The 12,410-nt window shown below is 35.0% G+C and overlaps 1 protein-coding gene across 3 annotated transcripts in view; it reads right to left on the reverse strand.

The window, feature by feature from the left end:
- The window catches only part of KHDRBS2 (KH RNA binding domain containing, signal transduction associated 2), a 551,264-nt gene that overhangs the window by 376,249 nt on the left and 162,605 nt on the right, over positions 1-12,410 (reverse strand). The window lies entirely within an intron of this gene.

Consider the following 12,410-nt stretch of genomic DNA (forward strand, 5'->3'; position numbering starts at 1 on the left):
TTGTTGTGCTATGAATAAGCGTTGCTATGTTTCAGCACTTGCATGTGCAAATCATATCTTTCTTTCAGAGACAACTCAAGAGCTTTGGTCATGTTTTAAAGGTTTTTTCATCCTGTGTGGAGCATCCTTAAATGTCTTCTGAGCTACAGCTTTGCAGTATTTATACAACTCTAAGGGCATCTTCTCCAAGCTCAAGTTACTTTTATTTGCAGAGATTCATTTAAAACACCATTATTAAGTGAAAAGAATCACCATTAGTAAACAGCCCTAACCTTAATTATAACCACAGCTCAAACCCCAACCCTAATTTGTTCAGGATGTACAACTGTCTGAATAAAAATGTTTCTAGAACACTATACAGAGGAGATTGCCAGAGTCCTTTGATGATTAAATGTTTACTCAGAACAGTGAAATGTAGTGCATAATTCTTATTTTATCTGCATCTTTGCACGTTTCATACTTAACAGATGTGTCTTGGGTCTTTCAAATAGTCACAAAAATAACACCTTAATGTCAGCTATACTCTATATTTTAGAATTTTTTAAATCTTTAAATAAATGACAATGGTGTCATCAGATAGAAACCTAAATTTCTAAAGTAAATCTTTTACTTAAATGTCACATAACATAAGCCTCTTGTAAACTGTTTACTCGTCCAAATTAGAGATGTCTGTTCTTTACACGACTTTCCCCTCTCGATGTCAGGAAATCAATGTCGGAGTTTATGTTTGATAAAGACATAATCATTCAAGAAGTGCATATTGAGCATCCGCTATGTGCCACGTACTGTTCTAGACACTAGAGATATAGAAGCGGATGAAATAAAGTTCCTTGACCCTATGGGGCTTACATCCTAAATATACATTTATTTCCAACTTAAATATACTTAAATAGCCAAATGTTTTTCTGTTTCCTGGATGGTATCTGACTTTTTCAAGGTTTAGGCTGCTTAAAGATCAACTATCGTACTGTTTAGTATTTTATGGTATACCTTACAGATAGTTCCAACTATGTTAAAAAGATATGCCTTAATTTCCTAAGGCTAGATATTAATTCAGTAGTAGAGTGAGGAAAAAAGTTAATTCTGTTTATGATCTCATTAAATGCCATCAATTTCATCAACATCGATTAAAGGACTGGGGGCTCTGAACAGACTCCTCAGTTGCTTTTTATGCAACTACAGGTAGTATTCCTATCTGGTTTTCTGAAATCCTTAACTGAAACAGATATGGATGTGTTAGAAGAGAGAACAGGAAATCCAAATTTTAAATCCTTCTTCATACCCATTTAGTAATATTAGAAAATATTAAAGGTACTACATACTTGAAAGGGAACTTATACCAGAAACAGAAACACAATATATTAAACTCGATGACTCTTCTTCTTGAACATGATTCCTTTAAGGCAATGGAGCCTATCCAAACTAAAGACTGTCTGAAGTGTCCCGCTGGCAATTTAAAAACTGCTACGGCTGCCCAGTCCCCGTTATATGACATATCTCCTTCAGAAAGTGCCAGCTATTGATTTTAGTATTTTAAACATATTTATTAAGATATAATTCACATGCTATAAAATTCACCTATTAAAAGTGTACAATTTACTGTGTTTTTTAGTATATTCACTGGGTTGTGCCGCCACTGCCAAAATCTTATTCTAGAACGTTAAATCCTCCATAAGACAAATGCTATCCCCATTAGCAATTACTTCCCATTCCACTCTTAGACCTAGACAACCACGAATTTACCTTCCATCTCTACAGAGTTGCCTCGTCTGCACATTTCATATAAAGGGGGTTGTACAATACCTGGTCTTCAGTGCCTGACTTCTTTCTCTTAGCTTTGAACTTTCAGGTTCATCCATGTTTTGACTCTTTATTTCTTTTTACTGTTGATTAATATTCCATTGTATTGAGTATGACATTAGTCTTGAGTTTTTCACAGATGCCCTCTCTCAAGTTGAGAAAGTTCCTTTTAATCCTAGTTTGTTGAGTTTTTTTTTCTTTTTATCATGAAAGAGTGTTGGATTTTGTCAAATACTTTTTGCTGCATCCATTGAGATGATCATATGGTTTTTGTCCTTCACTGAATAACTATGTTGTATTACATAAATTGATTTATAGACGTTAAACCAACTTGCATGCCTAGAATAAGCCCTACTTTTTCATGGTGTACAATCCTTTGTATCTATTGCTGGGTTTAGTTTGTAGTATTTTATTGAAGATTGTTGCATCTATATTCATAATGAATATTGATTTGTAGTTTTCTTTTCTTCTGCTGCCTTTGTATGGTTTCAGCATCAAAATAATACTAGCTTTGTAAAATGAGCTGGGAAGTGTTCTCTCCTCTTCTAATCTTTGGAAGAGTTTAGGAAAATGGGAATTAGTTCTTTTCTGAATGTGTGGTAGAATTCACCAGTGAAGAATCTGAACCTTGGATATTCTTTGTGAGAAGTTTTTTCATTACTAATTTTATCTTACTTGTCATAGTTTTATTCAGATTTTCTATTTCTTATTCAGTCCTTGTTAAGAATTTGCACCTTTCTAAGAATTTTTCCACGTCACCTTTTATTTAATTTGTTGGCTACAGTTGTTTATAACATTCCTTCATGATTTTTTTTACCACTCTTAAGGTCAGTAGTGATGTCCTCACCTTCACTCCTGATTTTAGTAGTTTTGACTCTTCTCTCTTTTTATTCTTGGTCATTTTAGCTAAATGTTTGCCAATTTTGCTGATCTTTACAAAGAAACAACTTTTGATTTTGGTGATTTTTCTCTACTGTTTTTTTCTTTTATTCTCCATTTCCTTTATTTCTGCTCTAACCTTTATGATTTCCTTCATTTTGCTTGCCTTGGTTTAGTGTTTGTTTTTTTAATCTAGTTTCTTAAGTTGGAAGGTTAGTTTATTGACTTGAGATGTTTCCTCCTTTTTAATACAGGCATTTATTGGGATCTCAGAAGGGTTCCTTGTGGCTGTGTCTTTCCTTGTCTCTCTGTATTAAACTTCTGGTTGCTATGCCATTTTATTTCATCATACAGCTATCAGTCTCCTCTTAATTGCTCTCCATTGTTCATCAGCACTCTTTGTCATGTATTTCTCCATTTTTTTTTTTCAAATAACATCTGTCCTCACAGGGAGAGTTGCAGATCACTTTGTCCTTAAGGCCTGTTTTCCCTCTCAGCAGAACTCTTGCACCAGGTATGGGATCCGGTTTTCCTGGAATAACACGCCTACTGTATGGGTGTAGATTAGAATCAACTCTGAGGGTCAGAAAGGCTGTGAATAGGCTGCACCCTTTTAGGTGCAATCAGAGCAGGACATGGCGCAGATTCGAAAGCATTACCCAAACCACACACAGACCCATGAGCCCAAGGCTGAGTCCTAACTGACACAATGGGCTTAAACACAAACTCTGACCCAACGACACCCATTGAATAAACAGCCAGGATTCATTTAAGCCATGCCTGGACTTCTGACTCATAGAAACTGCGAGATAATAAATGTGTGTTGTTTAACCTACTATTCTTATGACAATTTGTTACACATTAATAGAAAACTAATTAAACCCATATATACTCATTTGCTTGACCCCAAATTACACACCCAATAATCTTAGAACAACAATTTTAACAGTACCCCACCTGTATGATTGCTGCAAACAGTTTAAAACTATCACATACTCTCTCCCCCTTATCCTCACATTTTGGGATCCTTCAGCTCAGTTACCCTCCTGTAATGCACCCACTGCATTTGCAGGCATCCAACACAGTCTCATCCATGTCACTTCTTGGGACTTGGGGAAAAGGGGAATTGATGAAATGAGCCAATGTTGATGCTGTTTGCTGTGCTATGAGTAATAAAGTTCTTCATCTCTGACTCAAGAGTCATGTATTTTCTGCCAGCTCCATGAAATGGTACATAAAATTGTAACTTGTTAGCCTGGAAATAGAGTAAAAGACAGACCCTTCACAGTTCTCGACACTATTCTATCTATATCTATGCATCATTTCCATTCATAATCTTGTTCACCAGTGCCTCATATTTATTGATCTGTGTTACTAGGAAAGCGTTTTTTGTTCTGACAATTTTTCTCCAAAAACTTTCTTTTTGGTATTATTGATATTCTCTATTGCTTCTTTCATTTTATTAGGTTCCTTTCTGGTCATATATTTATTTTTCACCATCTATTTATTTTTACTAACTTTATTTTTCTATCTTGTGGAAATGAATATCTAGCTAAATAATTTTCAGTTTTTTGTTTTTTAATATATGTACCCATGGCTAAGAATGTCCGGCTGTAGCTGTATCCCACATTTTTAGTCATTATGTAATCCAATATGCTCTCTGACGTTAGTCAAGGGTACAGACTGTCCACTATGAGATGAGTAAGTCTGAGGAGGATTTAACGTAAAACACGGTGACTATAGTTCATAACACTGTATTATGTAATTGAAATGTGCAAAGAAAGTAGACCTTAAATGTTTTCCCTTAAATGTTCTCATCAAAAAAAAGAAAAAAGATAAATATGTGAGGTGATGGACGTGTTTATCAACTAGATGAGGGGAATGCTTTCACAATAAGAAAAAATATGTTCTTTTCCTTCTAGAACTGCTATTAGAAATAAGCTAAGTGCTACCATTGTATCCTCCAGGACTCTAAACACTCTGTCATAGTTTCAACATTTTCAGTTTTCTGAGCTACACCATAGAAGACTCTCTCAGATTATTCAGTTAATTGTTTATATTCAGCTTTGTCAATTTTGCTGTTTAACATTCCCCACTAATTTTTGAATTTAATTTTTAGAATCACTTTTCCATACTTATTTTAAATTATGGTTTTGATTGCATATTTTCATTCTTCAATTATTTAAAATGAGCTTGTGTGTGTGTATGTGAGAGAGAGAAAGAGAAAGAGAGAGAGACACCAAAGTAAAAGTCAGACTTAGATTTTATAAATATTTTACAAAGTAATTTAATATTTGCTTACGTTGGAACTCTTGGGATATCAATGGTCCTGGTTAAATTTTATGCTAATTTTAATGGCTTGAGGTTCATATGCCACATGGGAATATATATCTTGATCCTTACTTGCGTTTGGCACAGGATTAGGGTTTCAATATCATATAGGTGACTTTTCCTCTACCATATCTCCCGCAAAGATTAAAATCTTTCCTGGTATTTTTCATGATTGCCATAATTTTTCTGATCCAATTTTCATAGTGGGTAACTCTTCATGGTCCCAGGCTTTACGCAGTGAGCACAATTCCAGATCAGCACTTGAACATATTAAGATAACCTTAACGTAGGTAATCTACCACCCTTCTGTGGGTAATAGAGTTCCTGTTTTCAGTCTCCAGATCCAAAAGATAATCTGATTTCCGTGCAACACCATGCCAATGGCCTGGCAATAATCAGTCAATCAATAAATCAGTTTCTCTCTCAATCTAATAGCAACACAGGATTTCTTCTTTATTTTTGGTTAATTGTCTATATATATTTTTGTTGTTATTGTTATACTTTAGTTCTCATTTCTACGTGTATGTAGTCCATGTGTGCATGGTCTTGTCTACACATCTCACTATGGCTTATTAATGAAATTTATCCACAATATCTATGTTTACCCACGCCCTCCCATATTTTTGTTAGCCCTCATGTAGTCTAAAATAAATTTTTGATTCAATGAGTTTTCTTTATCCACTCAAAAAACTATATTGAATTACATTACACAGATATACACTCTGTTCCTTACTGTATGCATAGCCCTGACAAACATGCTATTCAAGACTCCAAAAAGGAGAACTAGTCTCCTCTTAAGAGAGCCATGACTATATATGGTGTTAAAGTTAAAGCATAATTGATACAAAGCACATTATAAGTACTAACAGGGGCTGTGTAAAGATGAAGAGATGCTACTAGATGGTGAGGTTGAGAGTTAAGTAGATGTTCATGAAAGGAAGTCAAGGTACATGAAATGGATCATTAATTTGTGTTGAAAAATCAGTAGGTCATATTGGTTGTTGTGGAGTGTGAGGGAAGGGTTCTATTCCAGGTGTTCAGTGAGCAGTCTTTTTGGTAGAGCATTAGTTTGGGATCATACAATGAAGTGACTCAAATGTCAGATTAAAGGATCTTGATATCATTCAGTGAACACTAGGAGCATTAAAGACATGTTCCTAGCCAGCAAGTCTATTATGCTCGGCAGCACCCCACACCTCCAGGTCCTGCCATCATGACTAGAACAGAGCAGTGCTCAACAGGATTTGTGGAATGGAAAAACAAAGAAGCAAATGAAGATTCACTTCAAGATCTTGTAGAACATGTAGTATCAGTTACAGAATTACCAGGAAAGAATGTATTTTTGGTTTTGAAAAAAACAAAAAGTATCGTATTTGACCACATTTAATGTCCTGAAGAGCAAGGACTATATTAAGCACGTCCTTTTATTCCTTCCAGCGCACATCACAGAGCAAGAAGTCCAGCTCCAGGCCAAAGTCCTATGTACGATCTTTTGGGCCAGACCATAGGTAATTATATGGCTTTGCCTGGCAGGCTTCACATGCTAAAGCTGCCCTTCCCACATCAGATGGGTGCACAGCTAGTGCATAGCAGTTTACTGGAAGGAGTTGTAGTCCAGGACTCAGGCCCACCAGGTCAGCCATGCTCATATGCATATCTGCATTCCTAGTCCTGGGCACCTCCATGGAGAACTTCTTATCTAGGGTCTTGAATGAGGCAAGTTTCTCAGTTCTAATTCAGTAATTTCTACTCCTAGCCCTTCCACTTCTCCCCTCCATCCCAGACCTCCCGGTCCACAAAATGGCAGGAGTCTTCTGTTGGGGTTCCTTGGCAGTGAGACAACTCCCCCATCTGTGTTGCATGCATTTGACCTTCGTCTGGTGTCATTCCATGGAGGAAAATGGCTGGCACCATTTTTTGCCTCTTGATTGCACTGTCACAGTATGTGAATAAAGACCTGATTCCTACCTTCAGTTTGACTCATTGTGCTAAGTGGCCACCTTGACACCTGGCATCTCAACACATAGTAGGTGCTCTATTAATTAAATTGATGAAAGGAATGCACCGATCAATGAATGAATAAGTGATGATCTAATAAGAGAGATAGTATGTCACAAGGCAATATGAGAATGGAGCACAAATGGAATACATTAGAAACGCACAATATCAATAAGCATAGTATGTCCCCAATTTAAAAAAAATACATTTATATTTCTAAGTGCATTTGCAACATAAAGGAAAAGGTATTTTACCATACCTTTGAAAATGCGCACATAACATAATTAAAATGGTATTTTTTGTTGTTTTCAGCAAAGTGTTCTAATAAATGCTGCTGACTAAGAATATTTGCATGATACCTTGTCTGCAAAATCACCTAAAGTCATCTTCAGCAGTTTTGTAATTTACTCTGACCACATAAAACCTTGACATATTTTACGAACACACAACAGTGTAAATGTGAGTTCCAAGTGACTGAGAAATTTAGAAATTTCTGACAGTGCTTTAGAATCCTATGATCAATATCATAAAATAGTATACAAGTAATGAAAAATAATATAAAATAATGTTATTTTGGGGATGTGTGTGTGGTTTCTTTTATTTTATTGAGATTCTTAACATATTTATCAGAAGTATACATCTTCATCAGAAATTTAGAATAGATTTATATTATTAAACCTGTAAAATAGTTTTGATTATTTAAACTATCAAGTTGTAAAACCCACAAATATGATTTCATCTCTAGATAGCTAGAGAATTTTTAACAATTTTCCCCAAAAGAAGATGAAACTGCTATTTGAGTTAATATCAAAGCCTCTTAATTTATAATTTCCTCTTTGTCAGAGGAAGAATGACAAGCACAACTTTGTGATTATTTATACGATAAAGTCATGACAGGAATTGAAGAAAAACTTAGTGAATTGATGAAAGTGTACATGAAATGTAATAATTATTCTATACTTAAGATCTAATATTCTGAAGAAAATTATACCACAGAAGGTACATTTAATGTACTTTAGTTTCTACTTCCGTGGTGTTAAAAGGTTTTAAAGTGCTTTGATGCAAAATGGCAATGACATACTTTAGAGACAATCAATATCTTTTGCATTTGCTACTAAAAGGGAACATTTTTGTATGTCATTGTTGAGAGACTTGTTCACAGATAAGAAGCCAGCTATATTTTTAACCAATTTCTTCTCAAAATCTTCTTCACAATATCTTACTTCTCCATAGGCAAACTGCATTCCCAAATGACTTGCAAAGGGATGATAATAACGAATGTGGCAAAGTCTACCAGTAAAATTCTGTGCTGCATATCTGAAAACAAGGGCTTTAAATCATGAACTAAGCACAAACTATAATTCACCATGATCCATAACTGTCTGTCCACTGTGAATAAAGTAGGTCTGGGGTTTCTCTGTATCAGGAAATATGTTTCACTCTGCTTTTACTTAGTTGACTGTTTTTAGTTCTCTCTTATTTTAAATGAATTGTTTTTTCTATGAATTTGATATACAATTATTTATAGATTAACACATTAACCATTCTTGTAAAACATGACCATTAAAAGAGGATGGCTTTATTTAAATTAATAATCACCAGAATACGAGCTAGAAATCCTGTAGGCAGCTACTGCATATCCAGCCCTATTGAACAGCCTAGAATCATGTATCAGCATTTATCAAGAATTTAAAAAATTTAAACTTTTACATTTGTCACTGCAGAAAATTCAAAGAAAAATGTAATGCTGCATGCATAGTTTTAGAAAAACAGCTACAACATTTGAGAATCTTCTTAATGGTACCAGATTCGGTTGTTCAATTTCAAACAAAAGAAAAGGAATTTCACTGACAAAGCAGCAGTGAAAATTTAATCCAACCTGCTTCAAATATCCATTTCCACTAATTCACCCCACAGAACTTCGAAGAGACGGAAATAGTGTCATTAACAGAATGATATTGAATTCAATTTGACAAATACTAATTGTACCTCTACTGTCTATGCTAAGAGTAATGCAGATAAGATACCTTCCCAAGTTTGCACATAACTGAAATCCAAGTCTCAGGACGATGTATTCATGTTTATGTTTATAACTCCTTTAATTTTGCAAAGGAAGTCATATTTTACAAGTAAAATACAATAAAATAGTATAGAAAATACCAAAAAATAGCGTAAAAATTAGTGCCTATAAGGTTTCTGAGATAGGAGCACATTTGACTATGAGCTCTCTTGTGGCCAAAGCTTAATGAAAAATGATGCATTAAAAAAATTTCATAACATTCCTGATGGGAAAAATGTACATTTATAAATAAATAAATATTTTAAATGTACTTATAAAATATATAAACATATGAAATTAATTTTTATGGCTCTATAAATAGAGATTCTCAGCTACAGCAATAATATACTCAGAGACATGTTTCCTAATGCAGTTTATTGTAGCATTCCTCAAGGTAACCCCAAAACACAATAAACAATACTTGCTGAAATGTTTGTGATGTGCCAAGAACTATGCTAAATGTTTCATATGCATTACCTTATTTAATTCTTAAGTCAAACCCATGAGGAAGCACTATTTCACAGACAGAGTGCTGATGTGGGGTTGTTGAGTAATACACTGAAGCTTTGATGGAATAATATCAAAGAACATTTAAAGGACAATTATTCTATTAGGCTTGAGGATTCAACAACATAGGGTCACTCAAATTACGGGAAGAGATAACATATATATTTTATAGATGTCTAAACGAGCCAAAAGTCCTACAATGCAGCACCCGAGATATTGCTTTCTTTAATCCAGTATGTGATAAAACTTGAGCAGTTGATGTTTCTGGTTATATTTTGTGGCAACAAACTGAACTGAGATGCTGTATATTGACTACTGTTGTAGATAATCTCCATTTGTCCAATGAGATCCACTGACTATCCTTTCCTATCCCTGCTCAGTACCCCTGAGCTTCTCTGGAAGTCTGTGGAACTTGATGTCTACATGCTCCTTCTCTTTGGTTTCTGGATGGATTTGGTGAAGAAGAAACAACTCAAGTAATTGGAGAGTAGGACAGAGAAATTGGAATGCTTATTTTCCTGGTTCCCTCCTTCTGCACATTAGCTTGGCATGACTACATTCTTCCATTATAGGTCACAGCTCCTGTCCGGCAGCCCTCTTCAACAGCTTAAAGTCTCTTTCTCTTCCTTTGGCCCTTTAGGCTTAGGAGTAGTGAGCCTCCTCACTGTTACTATCCCTGGACACTTCACCATGGCTTGTTAGTTTCCCATAACACTGACCATACTTTGTAAATAGTCTCTTCAATAAAATCTTTTCAATCACCACCTTTGAGTGTGTTCTGTTTCCTGTTGGGAATCTCAGCAATACTGTCATGAAGAACAAATGTAAAGCTGATGCATTTTTTAAACTTAAGATGTCTAAACAAAGTGTTCACCTAATAGACGGCCATGTCACATTTCTCCAGAGGTGTGCTGAGGAATACAGCAAAATAATTGCAAAAGGAATGTAAAAATAGGTTCCCTAGGGCTAAAGAAGAACTTAAATGAGATCACAGCTAGTTGAAGAGGCTTAGAAAAGCTTCTAGAGAAAAGTGAGGCTTCCTTCTTGAAGAATAGAGAGGATTAAAATGTTTTCCTAATATTACCCAATGGGCAAGAAAACTTTTCTTGTATATTGAAGTTGTAGCTAAGCAGTAAAGTTGAAAATTGTGAAAAACATATGCTGTTAAAGAGAGAAATTTGGAGGGACGATAATTTACTAAAGCTTCTTAAATGGAACTGAGTAAGACAGAAGAATGAAAGCAAGAGAGGAAAGGAAGAGAGGGACCTTCCAAAATCAGCTAAATGTATCAAATGGTAAAGTGTTTCATCAAGTCACTCAAGCTGGAATATATTTTTATATCAATAACTTCATTACTAATAGGGTAAAACTATACAATTAAATTGTTCCTTTTTTCACTTATCTCTTATTTATGCCTACTATCAGGGATTTTTATAGCTAAGATTTAGATGTTCATAAATTATTTTACAATTTTGGGGATATATAAAGAAAAAATTATATATATATTTAAAGTTACTTATCCTTTTTTCCTTTTATCTATGGAGAGTCAAATTTAAATATCTAGTATAAGCATAATTTCAATAATAAATAGAAACTGCTATTACCATTGTTGGAAAGAAGTTAAAAAATTAAATTGCAATCTTGCAATAAATCGCAAACATCAGAGGGTATTCATCCGAGAATTTAGAATGAAGACAACAGTTGTACAACCAAAGGGAACTGGTAATTTGTCATTAAAACAGCTATTTTAGGAGGCGACTGACTCAAAATTGGACTCATCTCCTAAGAGAGAGCTAATGGAATTCCAGGACTGGGTCTGGATTATTGCCCAATCAATCTGACTTACACTCTAAGAAAAGTTACTAAACAAATCATTAAAGATTATTAAAATCAATCTTCAGACAAGGAACAAAGCCAAAATAAAACCTTAGTTTGTTGAGGAAGTTAATGCACAGTACGTGTTGTGTGTGTCTGGAGAGTGTATATGTTAACAACCCAACTTCATTGCATATTAGAAACATTGCTAGGAAGATTTTGTTTACTTATTTTTAAGAAGTGTGTTTTGTCCTGGTCTGGGTTGAAAAACAGGGAAGATAAAAGATAAACACTAAGAATGTCTAGTGAATACACTTCTCCCTCTTTATTCTATGTTCGACTTCTCCTTTGGGGGCAAAGATAAAAATAGACATCATCAAGCAAGATGTAGAAATACTAAATGTAATCCTGGACCAAATTCTGTGATAAACAGAATGCATTCCTAATTTTCATATGTTAGAGAAGGATATAAACCAAATATTTTGTTCTTCCTTTGTTGCACCTCTCCAATTAGTACAGATTTCTGTGTGGCCATGTGGTCCTATAAGGTGCAAATCCAGAGAGATTTTAGATAACGGGGTTTGCAAAGTCATCCTATCTACGTCTGGTATCTATTTGCATAATGTTTGGCTGAAGGAGGAGGAGGAACCAATGCGAAAAAGAGGAGGAAAATGAAGATGGTTCAAAGCCTGAGCCTGTCCACCCTCACAGACCGGGTTTTAGTTTCTGAAGAACAAGAGACAACATACACAAGCCAAAGAGATTTTTGGAGACGCAACATTATTCAATAATACTGGAGAGTTTGGGTGGAATAAAGCAGAGCCCCTACAATGGAGTCAGGAAAGAGAAAAAGTTATGACACTTTGCTGTGTGTCTCCAGGAGAGGAAACCCGCTGGAGATTAGCATTTTTCCCAAAGGACCAGTAGATAGCCAGGAGAATCTGCAGATCTGAACTCAGAGTAGAATTCTGGAAATACGAAAGATGTTTATGTGATAGCTCCAAGGGATGATTAAAATGAC

Source organism: Equus przewalskii, chromosome 19 (assembly GCF_037783145.1).
Source record: "Equus przewalskii isolate Varuska chromosome 19, EquPr2, whole genome shotgun sequence".
Taxonomy (NCBI): domain Eukaryota; kingdom Metazoa; phylum Chordata; class Mammalia; order Perissodactyla; family Equidae; genus Equus; species Equus przewalskii.